Source organism: Crinia signifera, chromosome 19 (assembly GCF_055691185.1).
Source record: "Crinia signifera chromosome 19, ASM5569118v1, whole genome shotgun sequence".
NCBI lineage: Eukaryota > Metazoa > Chordata > Amphibia > Anura > Myobatrachidae > Crinia > Crinia signifera.
Genome location: NC_139226.1, coordinates 53,741,973 through 53,767,805, shown reverse-complemented (window position 1 = coordinate 53,767,805; position 25,833 = coordinate 53,741,973).

Here is a 25,833-nt window from a genome sequence, read left to right as displayed (position 1 = left end):
TTGAAAAGATTGGCTGGACGCTGATTGGCTGAATTCTATCAGCTAATCAGTGTCCGGTCAGTCTTTTCAAATTCAGCATCTCTTCTTGCCCCACCACCTGTCAAATAGTGCTACAACCTCCCAGGCCCAGCCTCTGATGTCCGGACCCTGCTGTCAGCTACCCACAGCCACTCCCCGGGGCAGTGCTGGCCATTGGCACGGGTTGTCTGCATGGCAACCAAGCCTGCATTATATGTGCTGCTCTCCCTGAGGGGAGTGGGACTGTGTGCTGAAACACCTTCCCCTCCCTCCTCCCTGCCCTCATCAGTGTTTACAGTTCTACCTATGTGGAGGCTTGATGTTACTCGGGGACCTGCTTGTTGAGACCCAGAGCCCCGGTGGTGTACTGTCTGCTGGGATCTGACTGGTCATGCGGCTTGCTTGTTTCTTGGCGCTCGTGAGAGGAGTCGCCGCCCTGTGGGGAGCAACGTGACTGGTCTGGGCGGGGGACGGGGAGCGCATTGCGCGTCTCTCCTTCCCCGGGGTCACTGTGTCCGGGCCTCCAGCCAATCATACCTCGCGGGCTGGCTCCTGATTGGCTGCCGGCCCGCGAGCTATGATTGGCTGAGAGCCCAGTCACAGGAAGGGGGGAAGGAGAGATGCGCAATGCGCTCCCCTCGTCTCCCTTCCCCTTGGCTCCAGGTGCATTGTTTAATGTAATATAGGCGGGTGGGCGGCGGGCCGGACAAACAGGGTACGGGGGCCGTATCCGGCCCGCGGGCCGGAGGTTCCCCACCCCTGCTCTATACCCTACACTACATCCCTGATCCCTCTATATCCTACACAATATCACTGACCCCTCTGTTTAGCCTACAATACATCCTTGGACCCTTTGTATCCTACAATTAGGGTTGCCACCTCAGTCATTGGGGATTCCTGTAGATACTCTCCCCCCTGTTAATAATGCGCGACCGCTCCTGGAAAAGTGGGCGTGGCCTAAAAGGGTGGGTGGTCTTATTAAAAGTGGGCGTGGCTTCTGACACACACACATATATATATATATATATCCCTGGCCCCTCTATAGCCTACACTACTTACCTGACCCCTCTGTTTATCCTACACTACATCCCAGGCCCCAATATACCCTACACTACATCCCTGATAAAAATAAAACAAAAGGTAAAGTGGTCAAAGTACACTGAGACACAGAAATGTGTGGGGGAGTGAGCCATGGTGTAGGAAAAAAATGCTGCAAATGCTGGCAAATGTAGTTCTTCACAACTAAACACTCATATTATCTTTATACTAATGAAGCATGTAGAGGGAGACACAATGGGGGAAATTTACTAAGACAAATATGTCTGAAATTTCCGGGATTTACTATGGCCGATATACGCTGTTCATATTCTTTTCACAGGCGTATTCATTTTAAAATGCATACTACATCAAAATAATAGGACTCATTGAGCCGGACCTGGTTCCAAAAATACGGGGGACAAAAAGCATAGGGGTCCCCCGTATTTCTGAAACCAGCCCTGGACTCTTGGACCGGTCCTGGATCCAAAAATCTGGGGGACAAAAAATCTGGGGGTCCCCCGTATTTTTAAACCAGCACCGGGCTCCAACAGCCCGCGGTGTCATGCCACAGCGGGGGGACACTTTTTATGTAAGGTCCCCCGGCCGAATCATGAGCACCGTGGCTGGTCAGTCTTGGACAGGGTACCAGGAGGAGTGGGGACCCCCCCAATAAAGGGGTCACCCCAGCGGCGTAACTATAGCACCGCAGCCCCAGCCACCGCGGGGGGGCGCTGTGCATGTGGGGGCGCCGGGGGCTGCGGTGCTATAGTTATACCCCCCCCCCAAACTTACCTATCTCGCTAGTCCCGGCGGCTTCGTTCTTCTGCTGAGGACCACCACAAAATGGCCGCCCCCATATAGCACACAGTTCTCTGAAACTGTCTGCTGAATGGGGGCGGCCATTTTGTGGTGGTCCTCAGCAGAAGAACGGAGCCGCCGGGACCAGCAAGATAGGTAAGGCTGCGGGGGATTGGGGGGGGGGTTTGCATGGGCGGCGGGGCGGGTGCTTGGCAGGGCAGCGGCGGCGGGGGCGCCCCCCCTAACGGCGGGGGGGGGGGCGCCCAAAACGTAGCTACGCCACTGGGTCCCCCCCAGGCTTCACCCATCCAGGGCTGAAGCCCAGGCCTGTCACCGGCGTCCGTGGCCAGTGGACGACGGCCTGATTGGGTTAAATCTCAGCTACGTAACATTGCTTTATGCAGGAGAACTACAAGTGCCAGCAGACCTCCCCCGCATGCTGGGACTTGGAGAACCACAAGACCCAGCATGCGGGGCATTAATGGGCCCGCTGGGACTGGTAGTCCACCTGTAAAAAAGAATGTTAACAGAAAACACACACACAGAAAAGTGTAACTTTATTTTACACACATACACACACCTCACTTTTACACCAATATACTTACCAATCCAGGATCCAGCGCTGGCTCCCTGCTCCACAGCCGGCTAACCCTGGACGGACAGCGGGATGAGACGTCTTTCTCCGGTGCAGATAACAGCCTCTGTAGCGCTACAGAGGCTGAGAGCATCTTCGGCTTATGCGTCAGCCAATCAGGGCTGAGCTATGCATCTCCATGGAGACGCATCAGCCAATCAAGCTCTCAGCCTCTGCACCGCTGGGACAGCACTACAGAAGGTGATTGCTGCGCCGGGGAAAGCCTGTTCATCCCGCTGTCCGTGTGGGGCGAACCGACTGTGGAGCAGGGAGCCAGCGCTGGATCCTGGATCTGGGTTGATATACAATGATATAGGGGGCACTAGGATTGATGGGGACAGAGAGATGGTGGGGCAGATCTGCTGCCTTTTTCTGCCTGGCCCTGTACACGACAACAGCCTCCCCCGCTGTGTCACCTCTGCAACTGCATCGGCCAATCCCTCCCCATCATGCGGTTCTCCGACCTGGCTAGTACACGTGACTGCCTGGCTAGTACACGTGACTGCCGCTCCCTCCTCTGCCACGCCCACCACGAGCCACGGCTGCACGCTCCGCCCCCTGGGGGCGTGTCCAACGCGTCTGTTACGTCATCAATCATGACCGTTACGTTGGGGCCAGATTACAGAGCGGTGGGAGACGAGGTGAGACGCGAGCTGGAGGCGGCCGTTACATTGTCAATGTTTCCATCTTCAGGTGGGTTATTTACAGCCATTGCCTGCCAGCATATGTCCCAGTACGGGGAGGGAGAGGAGGCAGAGGTAGCGGGCGGGGGTGTCTGCCACCGCGGGGTTGTTAAAGGCCGCTGCCAAATAGGGGCTGTCAGCAGCTCGGTGTCAGGAGGCAGAGTTCGGGGGCGCGGTCACCGGGACACTCATCATTCACATCCCCTCACTTACATATAGTGAGAGTGTTGACCGTGAGGGTAATTGATTGTCCGTTTTAGTCAAAATTGTACATTGCCCTCCGCTAGGACCAGCCATCAATGGGAGGAGATGTTTTCCAGGCTAATCCTTCTCTTCCATGTCCAGCTTCCTGACCTATAGTGTTCTCCATGTCCAGCTTCCTGACCTATAGTGTTCTCCAGAAACCAGGTCAATTAATTACTCATTGAGGGGTAGATTTATTAACTCGGTGAAGTGATGAACTGTCTGTTTTTTATCACCGGCCAATCAGCTCCTACCTGTCATTTTTCAAACCAAGCCTGTAACTTCACAGGTAGCAGCTGATTGGCCTGTGATTGTCCCTCTCGGCTGCCCTGTGCATAAGACCCATGCTCATGTGACCTCAGGGGTCAGTGTTTTGGAGGCGGTGCAATTCAGGTCAAGCCCCTTATTTATAACTGAAAGTGTTGTCTTCAAGAATTATTATTGACAGCCTCCTTTAGCCAATACAGTGGTTGGCTCCGCCCCTGGGACAAGCCATGAGTTAAGTTCCTTACCAGGCCGGCCCCTCCTCTCCAGTCTCCTATCCTCCGCCCTTCTGTATCCTATGCTCCTTTTAAGCCTGTATTAATCCTCCCACCTCTCCACTTCATACACCGGGTAAGTTAGTAGTATAATGAAACCAATCACCTCGGTGCCCACCACTCTCCTTGTTCTGCTGTTCAGCCTGTCAAAAATGATGTGTGTATATTAGGTAATTGTGTATTTTCACGGTGCCACTTACGTAGTCACGTAGTGTCCCAGTTAGCATCAGCGTTGTGTTCCCGTAGTCAGCATAGTTAGTGTAGTCAGCTTGTGTCTGGGACTGTGTGTACGTTCGCGACTAACCGGAGCTTACCTAGTTAGCGTAGTCAGTCATTGTTACGCAGTTAGCTTAGTCAGCGTTACGCAGTTAGCCTAGTCAGTCAGCGTTGTGTCACTGCTTATTACATTGTGTGGGAAGCATTGACCATTTTTAACCTGCCTGACATGACAGGTGTGAATGTGTTCCTGAAACACCCCCACTATCCACGTCAGCCCGAAGCGTGGCGAGCACACGCAGTACGTGTCCTCCCAACCTGTTCATACCCCCACTATCCACATTGGTGTTTAGTTAATTTTATAAAGTGTGGTGAGCCCGAAGCGTGGCGAGGGCAGCGATCTCCTCGAGGGGATGCGGGAAACAAGCCCGCAGTGCAGCAAGCCCTGTGAGGGGCCGTGGATTACTTTACATGTATTCCGTGTCCCCTCGTGGGGCTCGCTGCACTCACCACGCTTCGTGCTTGGTGGCTCGCTGCACTACACTTTATAAAATCAACTCCACGCCAACGTGGATAGTGGGGGTATGAACTGGTCGGGAGGAGGTGTACTGCGTCCCCCCGAGGGGCTTGCTGCGCTCGCCACGCTTCGGGCTGACATGGATAGTGGGGGTTTTAAATGGAGGCATTTGCCACTATGTAGCATGGAGCACTGGCAAATGCATCCTTTATTGTGCATAAGACGCACTTGCGTCCGCACCCCACTTTGTGCAGGAGACGCACGCGCGGCTGAACCCCTAACCCTGACCATATCCCTGAAGCGGACACCATATACCATATATTATATAGATCATTCTTTGCAGTTATAGTATTATTCTCTTTTTTTTCCTTGCATTTTTTCTCCCCCCCTCATAATAATAATAATAATGATATTTATATAGCGCTTTTCTCCCAATGGGACTCAAAGTGCTTTACCATTGTCTTTACAGCTTAAAATAAACAAGCTTAACAGCCCCTCCCCTTTTTTTTTAGTTTAATATATGTTTGCATTATTGGTTATATTCTATCCCACTGATGAGGGTTAATCTTGGTGTATTTGACAGCCAAAATTTTTACTGTAGACCTTGGTATAAAAGATTGTTTTATACTAGCCCCGCTGTTGCTAGATATTATAGTATTATGGTTTATATGTAATTGTAAGGGGTGTTTTTGTGTGTGTCATAAAATGGTGTCAGCGGCATAAATGAGTGTGGTATGTAAGGGGCATTTCGGTGTGTGTTCTAATAGGTAAAGGGCATTACGGTGTGTGGCATTACGTGTAATGGTCCTTACCGTGTGTAATGGGTCCTGCGGTGTGTGGTATATTGTATAATAGGCATTACGGTGTGTGGCATAATATGTAATGGGCCTTTTGGTGCATGGCACAATGTGTTAATTACAGTGTGGCACAATATGTAATAGGCACTACGGGTGTGGCATAATGTGTAGTTACTGTATAGTATTATTTCTTTCTTTTTTCCTTTGCTTCAAAAAGTGATAATGTGGAGAGCGATAAACAACCAGCCAATCAGCTCCTACCTGACATTTTTCAAAATCAACCTTTAACATGACCGATTGGCTGGCTGTTTATCACTCTCCATGTTTTCTCTTTTTAAAGCTTGATACATCCGGCCCATTGTATGAGGCATGAATAAGGATTTTTTTCCCTCTGTGGTGGCCAATGTAGGGGTGTGTAGGTTACAAAACTGGGGTATAAAGTAGTCTTCTCTCCCTTTTTGGAATGTGTACCTATGGCAAGAACAAATTAGTTGTTTATAGATTATTATAGATTTATCCAGCATGCTGGATATTAATCACCGGGGTGGCGCATTGCTATCGCTATGGCCCCTACATTTGGTTTGCTAATGTAAAAAATCATGTGCACCACAGGTGGGGCAGATGTAACATGTATAGAGAGAGAGTTAGATTTGGGTGAGTTATTTTGTTTCTGTGCAGGGTAAGTACTGGCTGCTTTCATTTTACACTGCAATATAGATATCAGTTTGAAATACATAATCCACCCAAATGTAACTCTCTAATACCCTAACATCTCTAATGTAATCTCTATCTCTAATATAATACCCTAACATTACATCTGCCCCACCTGCAGTACACATGGTTTGTCCAGTAGCAAACCAAATGTGCTTTGTGAATGAAACTGAATCAGGCCCTAAATTCTTTATTTAAAATTTACAAGCTACGAAGCCATTTCTTATTTTATTAATAAATGTAATTTTAATGATATCTTATTTTTTCTCTTGGTTGCTGCTTGGCTAAATGGCTCAAAACAAGGTGCCCCATTTGGTTAACTTGTTCTCCTTTCTCCCACTGGTATCCAATTAGAGGCTGTTTTTACTGGGCAAAAATGAACTAGGGATTGCATAAAAAATATGGGTTATGGGGATAATTCTCCAATCCCATGCATTACCGCAGCTCCGGCTGCTATTTACCAAGGATTATGCTTTCCGTGCCTCACACGATCCCTGAAGTGCAGGCATTGTGTGATAAAGATGCCGGCATCAGGGCTAATTGGATAGCCCTCAGTGAAACACAGTATTTGGATACCAGCCTTTATATCTATGGAACTGGCCATCATTCACTGTTCGCTTTCGGCAAACAGCGAACATTGAATAGGGTGAATCAGATTTTCAGTAAAAAGATTCATCGCAGGGAGTGAAAACACCCCCAAAAACCTGTGAATCGGGAGCATTGAATACTGCCTTTAGGGGTAAATGTACTAAAAACCTCTAAATGTGTAAAGTGATGCTGTTGTCCATAGCAACCAATCAGATTCTTTCTATCATTTTCTAGGATGCAATAGAGAAATTATTTGAGTCAGAGTCTGATTGGTTGCTATGCACAACATCCCACTTTTTGCTTTTAGAAGCTTCAGTGTATATATTATTTAGTCTTAATAAATCCCCTAACACTAATTACTTTAACCCTCACCCTTAAGCACTAGTTAAAAGTCTGCCAAAATGAGGGCTTTTGGGATGTACTTTCACTTTGAGCTGTGACAGTATTACTTTAAGGTCTGACCGTTTGTAGCCCAACATTTTTATTTTCACCTACTTTTGTAAAATGAAGTGATAATATATAGGCCCCATATACCACTTTTACACCGCTGTACCCTTTCACACTTGATTGGGGTATGAAAACCGCAACCGGCGAATAACTTACAATGTAAGACACAGTAATAATAAATAAAAATAAATGTCATGAACATATTATCACGCCTCCTTTTTTTCAGGTAGACCTTCTCCACGAATGAATTGTGATGTCAACTACTTACCCAGCTACGTCTCTGGACTACTGTGACATCATTTTTACTACAGCATATTCCAAACGTCAAATTGCAGGAGCAGCTACCCACAACAGGTAAGCAGGCGCGATAATATCTTCCTGGCATACATGCATATTTATCAAATATGTATGGTCTTCTGTAAATTATGTTTAAAGTTTGATGAATTGAGGTCCTTATGTTATTTTATGCAGACAGCGAGCCAAATTGTTTTTTTATTGCATGTCAGTAATACTTTTTTTTCTACTAAAGTAGGTGAAAATAATAATTTTCACCTACTTTGCTAAAAAAAAAAAAGATAATTTATAGGCCCCATGTACCCTTTCACATTTGATTGGGGTGTGAAAATCGGAACCTGGGAATAATTTGTTCCGTACACGGCTATGTGCCTGGAGGGTAAAAGCTGGAACCTGTGAATGTTCCCGACTTGGCAAGGTGCTTGGGGGGGTTAAGCCGGAACCGACGGATGAGATGTTCTGGCCACGACGAGGTGCTTTTAGGAGTGAAAGCCAGAACCGAGGCATGAGATGTTCTGGACGCGACGGGATGCTTTTGGGAGTGAAAGCCGGAACCGACGCAGAAAATGTTCCGTCTGCAGCGTGATGGTTGAGGGGTGAAAGCCAAAAACGGAGCATGAGATGTTCCGGCCGCTGTGACGTACTTATTTTCTACAAAAGTAAGTGAAAATTATCATTTTCACCTACATTGGCAGAAATGAAGTGATAATATATAGGCCCCATATATCACTTTCACACCATTGTACCCTATCACACTTGATTGGGATGTGGAAACTGGATCCGGCAAATAACTTGTCCATATGCAGCTATGTGCCTGGAGGGTGAAAGCTGGAACCTGTGAATGAAATGTCAGCGCCTTGGCAAGGTGCTTGGGGGTAAAGCCGGAACCGACGGATGAGATGTTCTGGCCACGGCGGGATGCTTCTGGGAGTGAAAGCCGGAACCGATGCAGAAAATGTTCCGGCCACGGCGTAATGGTTGGGGGATGAAAGCCAAAAACAGTATGAGATGCTCCAGCCACTGTGAGGTACTTATTTTCTATAAAAGTAAGTGAAAATTATCATTTTCACCTACTTTGGTAGAAATGAAGTGATAATATATAGTCCCCATAAACCACTTTCACACCACTGTACCCTATCACACTTGATTGGGATGTGGAAACTGGATCCGGCGAATAACTTGTCCATATGCAGCTATGTGCCTGGAGGGTGAAAGCTGGAACCTGTGAATGAAATGTCACCGCCTTGGCAAGCTGCTTTTGTGGGTGAAACCTGGAAGCGGCACAAGAAATGTTCCGGCGTGATGGTTGGGCAGTGAAAGCCGGAACCGGCGCATGAGATGTACCGACTGCTGCAAGGTACTTATTTTCTACAAAAGTAGGTGAAAATTGTTATTTTCACCTACTTTGGTAAAAAAAAAGTGATAATTTTTAGACCCCAAATACCACTTTCACACCGCTGTACCCTTTCACATTCGATTGGGGTGTGAAAACCGGAATCTGGGAATAACTTGTACGCAGCTATGTGCCTGGAGGGTAAAATCTGGAACCTGTGAGGAAATGTTCCTGACTTAGCAAGGTGCTTGGGGGTTGAAGCCGGAACCGACGGATGAGATGTTCTGGCTGTGACGAGGTGCTTTTGGAAGTGAAAGCTGGAACCGACGCATGAGATGTTCTGGCCGCAACGGTATGCTTTTGGGAGTGAAAGCCGCTTCCGGCTTTTGGAAGTGAAAGCCGGAAGCGACGCATGAGATGTTCTGGCACGCGACGAGGTGCTTTTGGGAGTGAAAGCCGGAACCGACGCAAGGAATGTTCCGGTCGCGGCGTGTGATCATTTATAGGCCCCATATACCACTTTCACACCGCTGTACCCTTTCACATTAGATTGGGGTGTGAAAGCCGGAAAGCGACGCATGAGATGTTTTGGCCGTGACGAGGATCTTTTGGGAGTGAAAGCCGGAACCGACGCATGAGATGTTCTGGCCCGCGACGAGGTGCTTATTTTCTACAAAAGTAGGTGAAAATTGTTATTTCCACCTTCTTTGGTAAAAAAAAATGTGATCATTTATAGGCCCCATATATTATTTTCACACCGTTGTACCCTTTCACATTTGATTGGGGTGTGAAAATCGGAACCTGGGAATAATTTGTTCCGTACACGGCTATGTGCCTGGAGGGTAAAAGCTGGAACCTGTGAATGAAATGTTCCCGACTTGGCAAGGTGTTAAGCCGGAACCGACGGATGAGATGTTCTGGCCACGACGAGGTGCTTTTAGGAGTGAAAGCCAGAACCGACGCATGAGATGTTGTGGACGCGACGGGATGCTTTTGGGAGTGAAAGCCGGAACCGACGCAGAAAATGTTCCGGCCACGGCATAATGGTTGAGGGGTAAAAGCCAAAAACGCAGCATGAGATGTTCCGGCTGCTGTGACGTACTTATTTTCTACAAAAGTAAGTGAAAATGATTATTTTCACCTACATTGGCGGAAATGAAGTGATAATATATAGGCCCCATATATCACTTTCACACCATTGTACCCTATCACACTTGATTGGGATGTGAAAACTGGATCCGGCAAATAACTTGTCCATAGAGTATGCAGCTATGTGCCTGGAGGGTGAAAGCTGGAACCTGTGAATGAAATGTCAGCGCCTTGGCAAGGTGCTTGGGGGTAAAGCCGGAACCGACGGATGAGATGTTCTGGCCGCGGCGAGGTGTTTTTGGAATTGAAAGCTGGAACCGACGCATGAGATGTTCTGGACGCGACGGGATGCTTCTGGGAGTGAAAGCCGGAACCGACGCAGAAAATGTTCTGGCCACGGCGTAATGGTTGGGGGATGAAAGCCAAAAACAGTATGAGATGTTCCAGCCACTGTGAGGTACTTATTTTCTATAAAAGTAAGTGAAAATTATCATTTTCACCTACATTGGTAGAAATGAAGTGATAATATATAGGCCCCATATATCACTTTCACACCATTGTACCCTATCACACTTGATTGGGATGTGGAAACTGGATCCGGCGAATAATTTGTCCATATGCAGCTATGTGCCTGGAGGGTGAAAGCTGGAACCTGTGAATGAAATGTCACCGCCTTGGCAAGGTGCTTTTGTGGGTGAAACCTGGAACCGGCACAAGAAATGTTCCGGCGTGATGGTTGGGCAGTGAAAGACGGAACCGGCGCATGAGATGTACCGACTGCTGCAAGGTACTTATTTTCTACAAAAGTAGGTGAAAATTGTTATTTTCACCTCCTTTGGTAAAAAAAAAGTGATAATTTTTAGACCCCATATACCACTTTCACACCGCTGTACCCTTTCACATTCGATTGGGGTGTGAAAACCGGAATCTGGGAATAACTTGTACGCAGCTATGTGCCTGGAGAGTAAAATCTGGAACCTGTGATGAAATGTTCCTGACTTAGCAAGGTGCTTGGGGGTTGAAGCCGGAACCGACGGATGAGATGTTCTGGCCGTGACGAGGTGCTTTTGGAAGTGAAAGCTGGAACCGACGCATGAGATGTTCTGGCCGCGACGGTATGCTTTTGGGAGTGAAAGCCAGAACCGACGCATGAGATGTTCTGGACGCGACGGGATGCTTTTGGGAGTGAAAGCCGGAACGACGCAGAAAATGTTCCGGCCACGGCGTAATGGTTGAGGGGTGAAAGCCAAAAACGGAGCATGAGATGTTCCGGCCGCTGTGACGTACTTATTTTCTACAAAAGTAAGTGAAAATGATCATTTTCACCTACATTGGCAGAAATGAAGTGATAATATATAGGCCCCATATATCACTTTCACACCATTGTACCCTATCACACTTGATTGGGATGTGGAAACTGGATCCGGCGAATAACTTGTCCATATGCAGCCATGTGCCTGGAGGGTGAAAGCTGGAACCTGTGAATGAAATGTCACCGCCTTGGCAAGGTGCTTGGGGGGTAAAGCCGGAACCGACGGATGAGATGTTCTGGCCGCGGCGAGGTGTTTTTGGAATTGAAAGCTGGAACCGACGCATGAGATGTTCTGGACGCGACGGGATGCTTCTGGGAGTGAAAGCCGGAACCGACGCAGAAAATGTTCTGGCCACGGCGTAATGGTTGGGGGATGAAAGCCAAAAACAGTATGAGATGTTCCAGCCACTGTGAGGTACTTATTTTCTATAAAAGTAAGTGAAAATTATCATTTTCACCTACATTGGTAGAAATGAAGTGATAATATATAGGCCCCATATATCACTTTCACACCATTGTACCCTATCACACTTGATTGGGATGTGGAAACTGGATCCGGCGAATAATTTGTCCATATGCAGCTATGTGCCTGGAGGGTGAAAGCTGGAACCTGTGAATGAAATGTCACCGCCTTGGCAAGGTGCTTTTGTGGGTGAAACCTGGAACCGGCACAAGAAATGTTCCGGCGTGATGGTTGGGCAGTGAAAGACGGAACCGGCGCATGAGATGTACCGACTGCTGCAAGGTACTTATTTTCTACAAAAGTAGGTGAAAATTGTTATTTTCACCTCCTTTGGTAAAAAAAAAGTGATAATTTTTAGACCCCATATACCACTTTCACACCACTGTACCCTTTCACATTCGATTGGGGTGTGAAAACCGGAATCTGGGAATAACTTGTACGCAGCTATGTGCCTGGAGGGTAAAATCTGGAACCTGTGATGAAATGTTCCTGACTTAGCAAGGTGCTTGGGGGTTGAAGCCGGAACCGACGGATGAGATGTTCTGGCCGTGACGAGGTGCTTTTGGAAGTGAAAGCTGGAACCGACGCATGAGATGTTCTGGCCGCGACGGTATGCTTTTGGGAGTGAAAGCCAGAACCGACGCATGAGATGTTCTGGACGCGACGGGATGCTTTTGGGAGTGAAAGCCGGAACGACGCAGAAAATGTTCGGCCACGGCGTAATGGTTGAGGGGTGAAAGCCAAAAACGGAGCATGAGATGTTCCGGCCGCTGTGACGTACTTATTTTCTACAAAAGTAAGTGAAAATGATCATTTTCACCTACATTGGCAGAAATGAAGTGATAATATATAGGCCCCATATATCACTTTCACACCATTGTACCCTATCACACTTGATTGGGATGTGGAAACTGGATCCGGCGAATAACTTGTCCATATGCAGCTATGTGCCTGGAGGGTGAAAGCTGGAACCTGTGAATGAAATGTCACCGCCTTGGCAAGGTGCTTTTGTGGGTGAAACCTGGAAGCGGCACAAGAAATGTTCCGGCATAATGGTTGGGCAGTGAAAGCCGGAACCGGCGCATGAGATGTACCGACTGCTGCAAGGTACTTATTTTCTACAAAAGTAGGTGAAAATTGTTATTTTCACCTACTTTGGTAAAAAAAAGTGATAATTTTTAGACCCCATATACCACTTTCACACCGCTGTACCCTTTCACATTCGATTGGGGTGTGAAAACCGGAATCTGGGAATAACTTGTACGCAGCTATGTGCCTGGAGGGTAAAATCTGGAACCTGTGATGAAATGTTCCTGACTTAGCAAGGTGCTTGGGGGTTGAAGCCGGAACCGACGGATGAGATGATCTGGCCGTGACGAGGTGCTTTTGGAAGTGAAAGCTGGAACCGACGCATGAGATGTTCTGGCCGCGACGGTATGCTTTTGGGAGTGAAAGCCGGAAGCGACGCATGAGATGTTCTGGCACGCGACGAGGTGCTTTTGGGAGTGAAAGCCGGAACCGACGCAAGGAATGTTCCAGTCGCGGCGTGTGAGTTACTTATTTTCTACAAAAGTAGGTGAAAATTGTTATTTCCACCTACTTTGGTAAAAATTTTTTTATCATTTATAGGCCCCATATACCACTTTCACACCGCTGTACCCTTTCACATTTGGGGTGTGAAAGCCGGAAACCGACGCATGAGATGTTCTGGCCCGCGACGAGGTGCTTTTGGGAGTGAAAGCCGGAACCGGTGCAGGAAGTGTTATAACACTTGATTGGGTTGTGAAAATTGGATCTGGCGAATAACTTGTCCATATGCAGCTATGTGCCTGGAGGGTAAAAGCTGGAACCTGTGAATGAAATGTTCCCACCTTGGCAAGGTGCTTGGGAGGGGTTGAAGCCTGAACCGATGTATGAGATATTCTGGCTGCGACAAGGTGCTTTTTGGGGTGAAAGTTGGAACCGGCGTAATAAATGTTCTGGTCGCGGCGTGGTGTTTGGGGGTGAAAGCCGGAAGCGGCGCATGAAATGTTCCGGGCGCGTTGAGGTGCTTTGGAGAGGTGCCAGATCCGGAGCATGAGATTGTCATGCTTTTGCGATGGGCTTGAAGGCGGGTGAAAGCCTAAACTGGCGCATGAGATGTTCCAGGCACTGTGAGGTGCTTTGGGGGGTGATAGTCCCTGACAGCTCCTCAAGACTTGCTGCTGCAGAGCACATACCCGGGGACCTGCTCAGTTTGTAAAACTGAGTAACGGGTCCACAGTTAAGGGTCTAATATGTGCTGTAGCATGTATTTGCAATCACTGGGGCAGGAACTGATAAGGATGACTTGTGTTGTCTGTATAGTACTGCATTTATGTGTGTTACGATGTAAGACACATTATTAATAAATATGCATGTATGTCATGAACATATTATCGCGCCTCCTTCTTCTTTTTTTCAGGTAGACCTTCTCCACGAATGAATTGTGATGTCAACTACTTACCCAGCTACGTCTCTGGACTACTGTGACATCATTTTTACTACAGCATATTCCAAACGTCAAATTGCAGGAGCAGCTACCCACAACAGGTAAGCAGGCGCGATAATATCTTCCTGGCATACATGTATATTTATGAAATATGTATGGTCTTCCTTAAATTATGTTTAAAGTTTGATGAATTGAGGTCCTTATATTATTTTATGCAGACAGCGAGCCAAATCAGGGCTGATATCAGTGCGGGAGATAGCAGTGATATTGTCTGCATTGCTTTTTTATTGAATGTCAGTAATACTTTTTTCTACTAAAGTAGGTGAAAATAATAATTTTCACCTACTTTGGTAAAAAAAAAAAGTGATAATTTATAGGCCCCATATACCACTTTCACACCGCTGTACCCTTTCACATTTGATTGGGGTGTGAAAACCGGAACCGGCGAATAGCTTGTTATGTACGCGGCTATGTGCCTGGAGGGTAAAAGCTAGAACCTGTGAATGAAATGTTCCCACCTTGGCAAGGTGCTTGGGGGGTAAAGCCGGAACCCACGGATGAGATGTTCTGGCCACGACGAGGTGCTTTTGGGAGTGAAAGCCAGAACCAACGCATGAGATGTTCTGGCCTGTGACGAGATGCTTTTGGGAATGAAAGCTGGAACCGACGCAGAAAATGTTCCGGCTGCGGCGTGATGGTTGGGGGGTGAAAGCCAAAAATGGAGCATGAGATGTTTCGGCCGCTGTGAGGTACTTATTTTCTACAAAAGTAAGTGAAAATGATCAATTTCACCTACTTTGGTAGAAATGAAGTGATAATATATAGTCCCCATAAACCACTTTCACACCACTGTACCCTATCACACTTGATTGGGATGTGAAAACTGGATCCGGAAAATAACTTGTCCATATGTAGCTATGTGCCTGGAGGGTGAAAGCTGGAACCTGTGAATAAAAGGGTACTGCCTTGGCAAGGTGCTTTTGTGGGTGAAACCTGGAACCGGTGAAAGGAATGTTCCAGTAGCCGCATGGTGGTTTGGCGGTGAAAGCCAAAACCGGCGCATGAGATGTACCGGCTGCTGTGAGGTACTTATTTTCTACAAAAGTAGGTGAAAATTGTTATTTCCACCTTCTTTGGTAAAAAAAAATGTGATCATTTATAGGCCCCATATATTATTTTCACACCGCTGTACCCTTTCACATTTGATTGGGGTGTGAAAATCGGAACCTGGGAATAATTTGTTCCGTACACGGCTATGTGCCTGGAGGGTAAAAGCTGGAACCTGTGAATGAAATGTTCCCAACTTGGCAAGGTGCTTGGGGGGTTAAGCCGGAACCGACGGATGAGATGTTCTGGCCACGACGAGGTTCTTTTTAGGAGTGAAAGCTAGAACCGACGCATGAGATGTTCTGGATGCGACGGGATGCTTTTGGGAGTAAATGCCGGAACCGACGCAGAAAATGTTCCGGCCACGGCATAATGGTTGAGGGGTGAAAGCCACAAACGGAGCATGAGATGTTCCGGCCGCTGTGACGTACTTATTTTCTACAAAAGTAAGTGAAAATGATCATTTTCACCTACATTGGCAGAAATGAAGTGATAATATATAGGCCCCATATATCACTTTCACACCATTGTACCCTATCACACTTGATTGGGATGTGAAAACTGGATCCGGCGAATAACTTGTCCATAGAGTATGCAGCTATGTGCCTGGAGGGTGAAAGCTGGAACCTGTGAATGAAATGTCAGCGCCTTGGCAAGGTGCTTGGGGGTAAAGCCGGAACCGACGGATGAGATGTTCTGGCCGCGGCAAGGTGTTTTTGGAACTGAAAGCTGGAACCGACGCATGAGATGTTCTGGACGCGACGGGATGCTTCTGGGAGTGAAAGCCGGAACCGATGCAGAAAATGTTCTGGCCACGGCGTAATGGTTGGGGGATGAAAGCCAAAAACAGTATGAGATGTTCCAGCCACTGTGAGGTACTTATTTTCTATAAAAGTAAGTGAAAATTATCATTTTCACCTACATTGGTAGAAATGAAGTGATAATATATAGGCCCCATATATCACTTTCACACCAATGTACCCTATCACACTTGATTGGGATGTGGAAACTGGATCCGGCGAATAACTTGTCCATATGCAGCTATGTGCCTGGAGGGTGAAAGCTGGAACCTGTGAATGAAATGTCACCGCCTTGGCAAGGTGCTTTTGTGGGTGAAACCTGGAACCGGCACAAGAAATGTTCCGGCGTGATGGTTGGGCAGTGAAAGCCAGAACCGGCGCATGAGATGTACCGACTGCTGCAAGGTACTTATTTTCTACAAAAGTAGGTGAAAATTGTTATTTTCACCTGCTTTGGTAAAAGAAAAGTGATAATTTTTAGACCCCATATACCACTTTCACACCGCTGTACCCTTTCACATTCGATTGGGGTGTGAAAACCGGAATCTGGGAATAACTTGTACGCAGCTATGTGCCTGGAGGGTAAAATCTGGAACCTGTGATGAAATGTTCCTGACTTAGCAAGGTGCTTGGGGGTTGAAGCCGGAACCGACGGATGAGATGTTCTGGCCGTGACGAGGTGCTTTTGGAAGTGAGAGCTGGAACCGACGCATGAGATGTTCTGGCCGCGACGGTATGCTTTTGGGAGTGAAAGCCGGAACCGACTCATGAGATGTTCTGGCACGCGACAAGGTGCTTTTGGGAGTGAAAGCCGGAACCGACGCAAGGAATGTTCCGGTCGCGGCGTGTGAGTTACTTATTTTCTACAAAAGTAGGTGAAAATTGTTATTTCCACCTACTTTGGTAAAAAAAATGTGATCATTTATAGGCCTCATATACCACTTTCACACCGCTGTACCCTTTCACATTAGATTAAGGTTTGAAAGCCGGAAACCGGCGCATGAGATGTTCTGGCCTGCGACAAGGTGCTTTTGGGAGTGAAAGCCGGAACCGGTGCAGGAAATGTTATAACACTTGATTGGGGTGTGAAAACTGGATCTGGCGAATAACTTGTCCATATGCAGCTATGTGCCTGGAGGGTAAAAGCTGGAACCTGTGAATGAAATGTTCCCACCTTGGCAAGGTGCTTGGGAGGGGTTGAAGCCTGAACCGACGTATGAGATATTCTGGCTGCGACGAGGTGCTTTTGGGGGTGAAAGTTGGAACCGGCGCAATAAATGTTCTGGCCGCGGCGTGGTGTTTGGGGGTGAAAGCCGGAAGCGGCGCATGAAATGTTCCGGACGCGTTGAGGTGCTTTGGAGAGGTGCCAGATCCGGAGCATGAGATTGTCATGCTTTTGCGATGGGCTTGAAGGCGGGTGAAAGCCTAAACTGGCGCATGAGATGTTCCAGGCACTGGCCCTTATTCAGATCTGTGCGGCCGGAGCCGCACACGGTGCTCCGGCCGCACAAACCAATCCCCGCCCACGATACGGATCGCCACGGCCGTCCGTACACGGACGGCTGGCGATCCGCAAGAAAATGGTGGGGCGTACGCCTCCACCATGGTGGGAGCTGCCCCCTGCATTCGATGGTCGGCGACCATCGATGGCAGGGCCGCACGCCCCACCAGGTCCCGCAAGCTGAGACCACACGGACAATCGTCCGTGTGATAGCTTGTATGGGGGCTGAGAGCTGACATCCGGCGACGTCAGCTTCCCGCCCCCATCACTGGCGTCATACCCTTATTAGCATGCATACGCCCCGCGTTTGCATGGGAACGCCCATGAAACGCGGGGCGTATGCATAGGGAAATGAGGGTATGAAGCCCCTCACGCCCCTATACGCCCCCTTTGCGGCGGACGAACTACGTCTGCGGCGAATTGGGCTGCACATGCGCAGATTGACCTCTGCGCATGTGCAGACTGAAAACATCGGCGGTACGGCCGCACGCGGGCCGTACTGCACGATTCAGAATAAGGGCCACTGTGAGGTGCTTTGGGGGGTGATAGTCCCTGACAGCTCCTCAAGACTGGCTGCTGCAGAGCACATACCCGGGGACCTGCTCAGTTTGTAAAACTGAGTAACGGGTCCACAGTTAAGGGTCTAATATGTGCTGTAGCATGTATTTGCAATCACTAGGGCAGGAACTGATAAGGATGACTTGTGTTGTCTGTATAGTACTGCATTTATGTGTGTTACGATGTAAGACACATTATTAATAAATATGCATGTATGTCATGAACATATTATCGCGCCTCCTTCTTCTTTTTTTCAGGTAGACCTTCTCCACGAATGAATTGTGATGTCAACTACTTACCCAGCTACGTCTCTGGACTACTGTGACATCATTTTTACTACAGCATATTCCAAACGTCAAATTGCAGGAGCAGCTACCCACAACAGGTAAGCAGGCGCGATAATATCTTCCTGGCATGCATGTATATTTATCAAATATGTATGGTCTTCCTTAAATTATGTTTAAAGTTTGATGAATTGAGGTCCTTATATTATTTTATGCAGATAGCGAGCCAAATCAGGGCTGATATCAGTGCGGGAGATAGCAGTGATGTTGTCCGCATTGCTTTTTTATTGAATGTCAGTAATACTTTTTTCTACTAAAGTAGGTGAAAATAATAATTTTCACCTACTTTGGTAAAAAAAAAAAAGTGATAATTTATAGGCCCCATATACCACTTTCACACCGCTGTACCCTTTTACATTTGATTGGGGTGTGAAAACCGGAACCGGCGAATAGCTTGTTATGTACGCGGCTATGTGCCTGGAGGGTAAAAGCTGGAACCTGTGAATGAAATGTTCCCACCTTGGCAAGGTGCTTGGGGGGTAAAGCCGGAACCGACGGGTGAGATGTTCTGGCCACGACGAGGTGCTTTTGGGAGTGAAAGCCAGAACCGACGCATGAGATGTTCTGGGCGCGACGAGATGCTTTTGGGAATGAAAGCTGGAACCAACGCAGAAAATGTTCCGGCTGCGGCATGATGGTTGGGGGGTGAAAGCCAAAAACGGAGCATGAGATGTTTCGGCCGCTGTGACGTACTTATTTTCTACAAAAGTAAGTGAAAATGATCAATTTCACCTACTTTGGTAGAAATGAAGTGATAATATATAGTCCCCATAAACCACTTTCACACCACTGTACCCTATCACACTTGATTGGGATGTGAAAACTGGATCCGGCAAATAACTTGTCCATATGCAGCTATGTGCCTGGAGGGTGAAAGCTGGAACCTGTGAATGAAATGTCACCGCCTTGGCAAGGTGCTTTTGTGGGTGAAACCTGGAACCGGCACAAGAAATGTTCCGGCGTGATGGTTGGGCAGTGAAAGCCGGAACCGGCGCATGAGATGTACCGACTGCTGCAAGGTACTTATTTTCTACAAAAGTTGGTGAAAATTGTTATTTTCACCTCCTTTGGTAAAAAAAAGTGATAATTTTTAGACCCCATATACCACTTTCACACCGCTGTACCCTTTCACATTCGATTGGGGTGTGAAAACTGGAATCTGGGAATAACTTGTACGCAGCTATGTGCCTGGAGGGTAAAATCTGGAACCTGTGATGAAATGTTCCTGACTTAGCAAGGTGCTTGGGGGTTGAAGCCGGAACCGACGGATGAGATGTTCTGGCCGTGACGAGGTGCTTTTGGAAGTGAAAGCTGAAACCAACGCATGAGATGTTCTGGCCGCGACGGGATGCTTTTGGGAGTGAAAGCCAGAACCGACGCATGAGATGTTCTGGACGCGACGGGATGCTTTTGGGAGTGAAAGCCGGAACCGACGCATAAGATGTTCTGGCCTGCGACGAGATGCTTTTGGGAATGAAAGCTGGAACTGACGCAGAAAATGTTCCGGCTGCGGCGTGATGGTTGGGGGGTGAAAGCCAAAAACGGAGCATGAGATGTTTCGGCCGCTGTGTGGTACTTATTTTTTACAAAAGTAAGTGAAAATGATAAATTTCACCTACTTTGGTAGAAATGAAGTGATAATATATAGTCCCCATAAACCACTTTCACACCACTGTACCCTATCACACTTGATTGGGATGTGAAAACTGGATCCGGCAAATAACTTGTTTATATGCAGCTATGTGCCTGGAGGGTGAAAGCTGGAACCTGTGAATGAAATGGTACTGCCTTGGCAAGGTGCTTTTGTGGGTGAAACCTGGAACCGGTGAAAGGAATGTTCCAGTAGCGGCGTGGTGGTTTGGCGGTGAAAGCCGAAACCGGCGCATGACATGTACCGGCTGCTGTGAGGTACTTATTTTCTACAAAAGTAGGTGAAAATTGTTATTTCCACCTTCTTTGGTAAAAAAAATTTGATCATTTATAGGCCCCATATATTACTTTCACACCGCTGTACCCTTTCACATTCGATTGGGGTGTGAAAATCGGAACCTGGGAATAATTTGTTCCGTACACGGCTATGTGCCTGGAGGGTAAAAGCTGGAACCTGTGAATGAAATGTTCCCGACTTGGCAAGGTGCTTGGGGGGTTAAGCCAGAACCGACGGATGAGATGTTCTGGCCATGACGAGGTGCTTTTAGGAGTGAAAGCCAGAACCGACGCATGAGATGTTCTGGACGCGACGGGATGCTTTTGGGAGTGAAAGCCGGAACCGACGCAGAAAATGTTCCGGCTGTGGCGTAATGGTTGGGGGGGTGAAAGCCAAAAACGGAGCATGAGATGTTTCGGCCGCTGTGACGTACTTATTTTCTACAAAAGTAAGTGAAAATGATCAATTTCACCTACTTTGGTAGAAATTAAGTGATAATATATAGTCCCCATAAACCACTTTCACACCACTGTACCCTATCACACTTGATTGGGATGTGAAAACTGGATCCGGCAAATAACTTGTCCATATGCAGCTATGTGCCTGGAGGGTGAAAGCTGGAACCTGTGAATGAAATGTCACCGCCTTGGCAAGGTGCTTTTGTGGGTGAAACCTGGAACCGGCACAAGAAATGTTCCGGCGTGATGGTTGGACAGTGAAAGCCGGAACCGGCGCATGAGATGTACCGACTGCTGCAAGGTACTTATTTTCTACAAAAGTAGGTGAAAATTGTTATTTTCACCTGCTTTGGTAAAAAAAAGTGATAATTTTTAGACCCCATATACCACTTTCACACCGCTGTACCCTTTCACATTCGATTGGGGTGTGAAAACCGGAATCTGGGAATAACTTGTACGCAGCTATGTGCCTGGAGGGTAAAATCCGGAACCTGTGATGAAATGTTCCTGACTTAGCAAGGTGCTTGGGGGTTGAAGCCGGAACCGACGGATGAGATGTTCTGGCCGTGACGAGGTGCTTTTGGAAGTGAAAGCTGGAACCAACGCATGAGATGTTCTGGCCGCGACGGGATGATTTTGGGAGTGAAAGCCAGAACCGACGCATGAGATGTTCTGGACGCGACGGGATGCTTTTGGGAGTGAAAGCCGGAACCGACGCATAAGATGTTCTGGCCTGCGACGAGATGCTTTTGGGAATGAAAGCTGGAACCGACGCAGAAAATGTATCGGCTGCGGCGTGATGGTTGGGGGGGTGAAAGCCAAAAACGGAGCATGAGATGTTTCGGCCGCTGTGTGGTACTTTTTTTTTACAAAAGTAATTGAAAATGATAAATTTCACCTACTTTGGTAGAAATTAAGTGATAATATATAGTCCCCATAAACCACTTTCACACCACTGTACCCTATCACACTTGATTGGGATGTGAAAACTGGATCCGGCAAATAACTTGTCCATATGCAGCTATGTGCCTGGAGGGTGAAAGCTGGAACCTGTGAATGAAATGGTACTGCCTTGGCAAGGTGCTTTTTTGGGTGAAACCTGGAACCGGTGAAAGGAATGTTCCAGTAGCGGCGTGGTGGTTTGTCGGTGAAAGCCAAAACCGGCGCATGAGATGTACCGGCTGCTGTGAGGTACTTATTTTCTACAAAAGTAGGTGAAAATTGTTATTTCCACCTTCTTTGGTAAAAAAAATGTGATCATTTATAGGCCCCATATATTACTTTCACACCGCTGTACCCTTTCACATTCGATTGGGGTGTGAAAATCGGAACCTGGGAATAATTTGTTCCGTACACGGCTATGTGCCTGGAGGGTAAAAGCTGGAACCTGTGAATGAAATGTTCCCGACTTGGCAAGGTGCTTGGGGGGTTAAGCCAGAACCGACGGATAAGATGTTCTGGCCATGACAAGGTGCTTTTAGGAGTGAAAGCCAGAACCGACGCATGAGATGTTCTGGACGCGACGGGATGCTTTTGGGAGTGAAAGCCGGAACCGACGCAGAAAATGTTCTGGCCACGGCGTAATGGTTGGGAGATGAAAGCCAAAAACAGTATGAGATGTTCCAGCCACTGTGAGGTACTTATTTTCTATAAAAGTAAGTGAAAATTATCATTTTCACCTACATTGGTAGAAATGAAGTGATAATATATAGGCCCCATATATCACTTTCACACCATAGTACCCTATCACACTTGATTGGGATGTGGAAACTGGATCCGGCGAATAACTTGTCCATATGCAGCTATGTGCCTGGAGGGTGAAAGCTGGAACCTGTGAATGAAATGTCACCGCCTTGGCAAGGTGCTTTTGTGGGTGAAACCCGGAAGAAATGTTCCGGCGTGATGGTTGGGCAGTGAAAGCCAGAACCGGCGCATGAGATGTACCGACTGCTGCAAGGTACTTATTTTCTACAAAAGTAGGTGAAAATTGTTATTTTCACCTGCTTTGGTAAAAGAAAAGTGATAATTTTTAGACCCCATATACCACTTTCACACCGCTGTACCCTTTCACATTCGATTGGGGTGTGAAAACCGGAATCTGGGAATAACTTGTACGCAGCTATGTGCCTGGAGGGTAAAATCTGGAACCTGTGATGAAATGTTCCTGACTTAGCAAGGTGCTTGGGGGTTGAAGCCGGAACCGACGGATGAGATGTTCTGGCCGTGACGAGGTGCTTTTGGAAGTGAAAGCTGGAACCGACGCATGAGATGTTCTGGCCGCGACGGTATGCTTTTGGGAGTGAAAGCCGGAACCGACGCATGAGATGTTCTGGCACGCGACGAGGTGCTTTTGGGACTGAAAGCCGGAAACCGACGCAAGGAATGTTCCGGTCGCGGCGTGTGAGTTACTTATTTTCTACAAAAGTAGGTGAAAATTGTTATTTCCATCTACTTTGGTAAAAAAAATTTGATCATTTATAGGCCCCATATACCACTTTCACACCGCTGTTCCCTTTCACATTAGATTAAGGTGTGAAAGCCGGAAACCGACGCATGAGATGTTTTGGCCGTGACGAGGATCTTTTGGGAGTGAAAGCCGGAACCGACGCATGAGATGTTCTGGCCTGCGACGAGGTGCTTTTGGGAGTGAAAGCCGGAACCGGTGCAGGAAATGTTATAACACTTGATTGGGGTGTGAAAACTGGATCTGGCGAATAACTTGTCCATATGCAGCTATGTGCCTGGAGGGTAAAAGCTGGAACCTGTGAATGAAATGTTCCCACCTTGGCAAGGTGCTTGGGAGGGGTTGAAGCCTGAACCGACGTATGAGATATTCTGGCTGCGACGAGGTGCTTTTGGGGGTGAAAGTTGGAACCGGCGCAATAAATGTTCTGGCCGCGGCGTGGTGTTTTGGGGGTGAAAGCCGGAAGCGGCGCATGAAATGTTCCGGACGCGTTGAGGTGCTTTGGAGAGGTGCCAGATCCGGAGCATGAGATTGTCATGCTTTTGCGATGGGCTTGAAGGCGGGTGAAAGCCTAAACTGGCGCATGAGATGTTCCAGGCACTGTGAGGTGCTTTGGGGGGTGATAGTCCCTGACAGCTCCTCAAGACTGGCTGCTGCAGAGCACATACCCGGGGACCTGCTCAGTTTGTAAAACTGAGTAACGGGTCCACAGTTAAGGGTCTAATATGTGCTGTAGCATGTATTTGCAATCACTGGGGCAGGAACTGATAAGGATGACTTGTGTTGTCTGTATAGTACTGCATTTATGTGTGTTACGATGTAAGACACATTATTAATAAATATGCATGTATGTCATGAACATATTATCGCGCCTCCTTCTTCTTTTTTTTTCAGGTAGACCTTCTCCACGAATGAATTGTGATGTCAACTACTTACCCAGCTACGTCTCTGGACTACTGTGACATCATTTTTACTACAGCATATTCCAAATGTCAAATTGCAGGAGCAGCTACCCACAACAGGTAAGCAGGCGCGATAATATCTTCCTGGCATACATGTATATTTTTCAAATATGTATGGTCTTCCTTAAATTATGTTTAAAGTTTGATGAATTGAGGTCCTTATATTATTTTATGCAGACAGCGAGCCAAATCAGGGCTGATATCAGTGCGGGAGATAGCAGTGATATTGTCTGCATTGCTTTTTTATTGAATGTCAGTAATACTTTTTTCTACTAAAGTAGGTGAAAATAATAATTTTCACCTACTTTGGTAAAAAAAAAAAGTGATAATTTATAGGCCCCATATACCACTTTCACACCGCTGTACCCTTTCACATTTGATTGGGGTGTGAAAACCGGAACCGGCGAATAGCTTGTTATGTACGCGGCTATGTGCCTGGAGGGTAAAAGCTGGAACCTGTGAATGAAATGTTCCCACCTTGGCAAGGTGCTTGGGGGGTAAAGCCGGAACCGACGGATGAGATGTTCTGGCCACGACGAGGTGCTTTTGGGAGTGAAAGCCAGAACCGACGCATGAGATGTTCTGGCCTGCGACGAGATGCTTTTGGGAATGAAAGCTGGAACCGACGCAGAAAATGTTCCGGCTGCGGCGTGATGGTTGGGGGGTGAAAGCCAAAAACGGAGCATGAGATGTTTCGGCCGCTGTGACGTACTTATTTTCTACAAAAGTAAGTGAAAATGATCAATTTCACCTACTTTGGTAGAAATTAAGTGATAATATATAGTCCCCATAAACCACTTTCACACCACTGTACCCTATCACACTTGATTGGGATGTGAAAACTGGATCCGGCAAATAACTTGTCCATATGCAGCTATGTGCCTGGAGGGTGAATACTGGAACCTGTGAATGAAATGTCACCGCCTTGGCAAGGTGCTTTTGTGGGTGAAACCTGTAACCGGCACAAGAAATGTTCCGGCGTGATGGTTGGACAGTGAAAGCCGGAACCGGCGCATGAGATGTACCGACTGCTGCAAGGTACTTATTTTCTACAAAAGTAGGTGAAAATTGTTATTTTCACCTCCTTTGGTAAAAAAAAGTGATAATTTTTAGACCCCATATACCACTTTCACACCGCTGTACCCTTTCACATTCGATTGGGGTGTGAAAACCGGAATCTGGGAATAACTTGTACGCAGCTATGTGCCTGGAGGGTAAAATCTGGAACCTGTGATGAAATGTTCCTGACTTAGCAAGGTGCTTGGGGGTTGAAGCCGGAACCGACGGATGAGATGTTCTGGCTGTGAACGAGGTGCTTTTGGAAGTGAAAGCTGGAACCAACGCATGAGATGTTCTGGCCGCGACGGGATGCTTTTGGGAGTGAAAGCCAGAACCGACGCATGAGATGTTCTGGACGCGACGGGATGCTTTTGGGAGTGAAAGCCGGAACCGACGCATAAGATGTTCTGGCCTGCGACGAGATGCTTTTGGGAATGAAAGCTGGAACCGACGCAGAAAATGT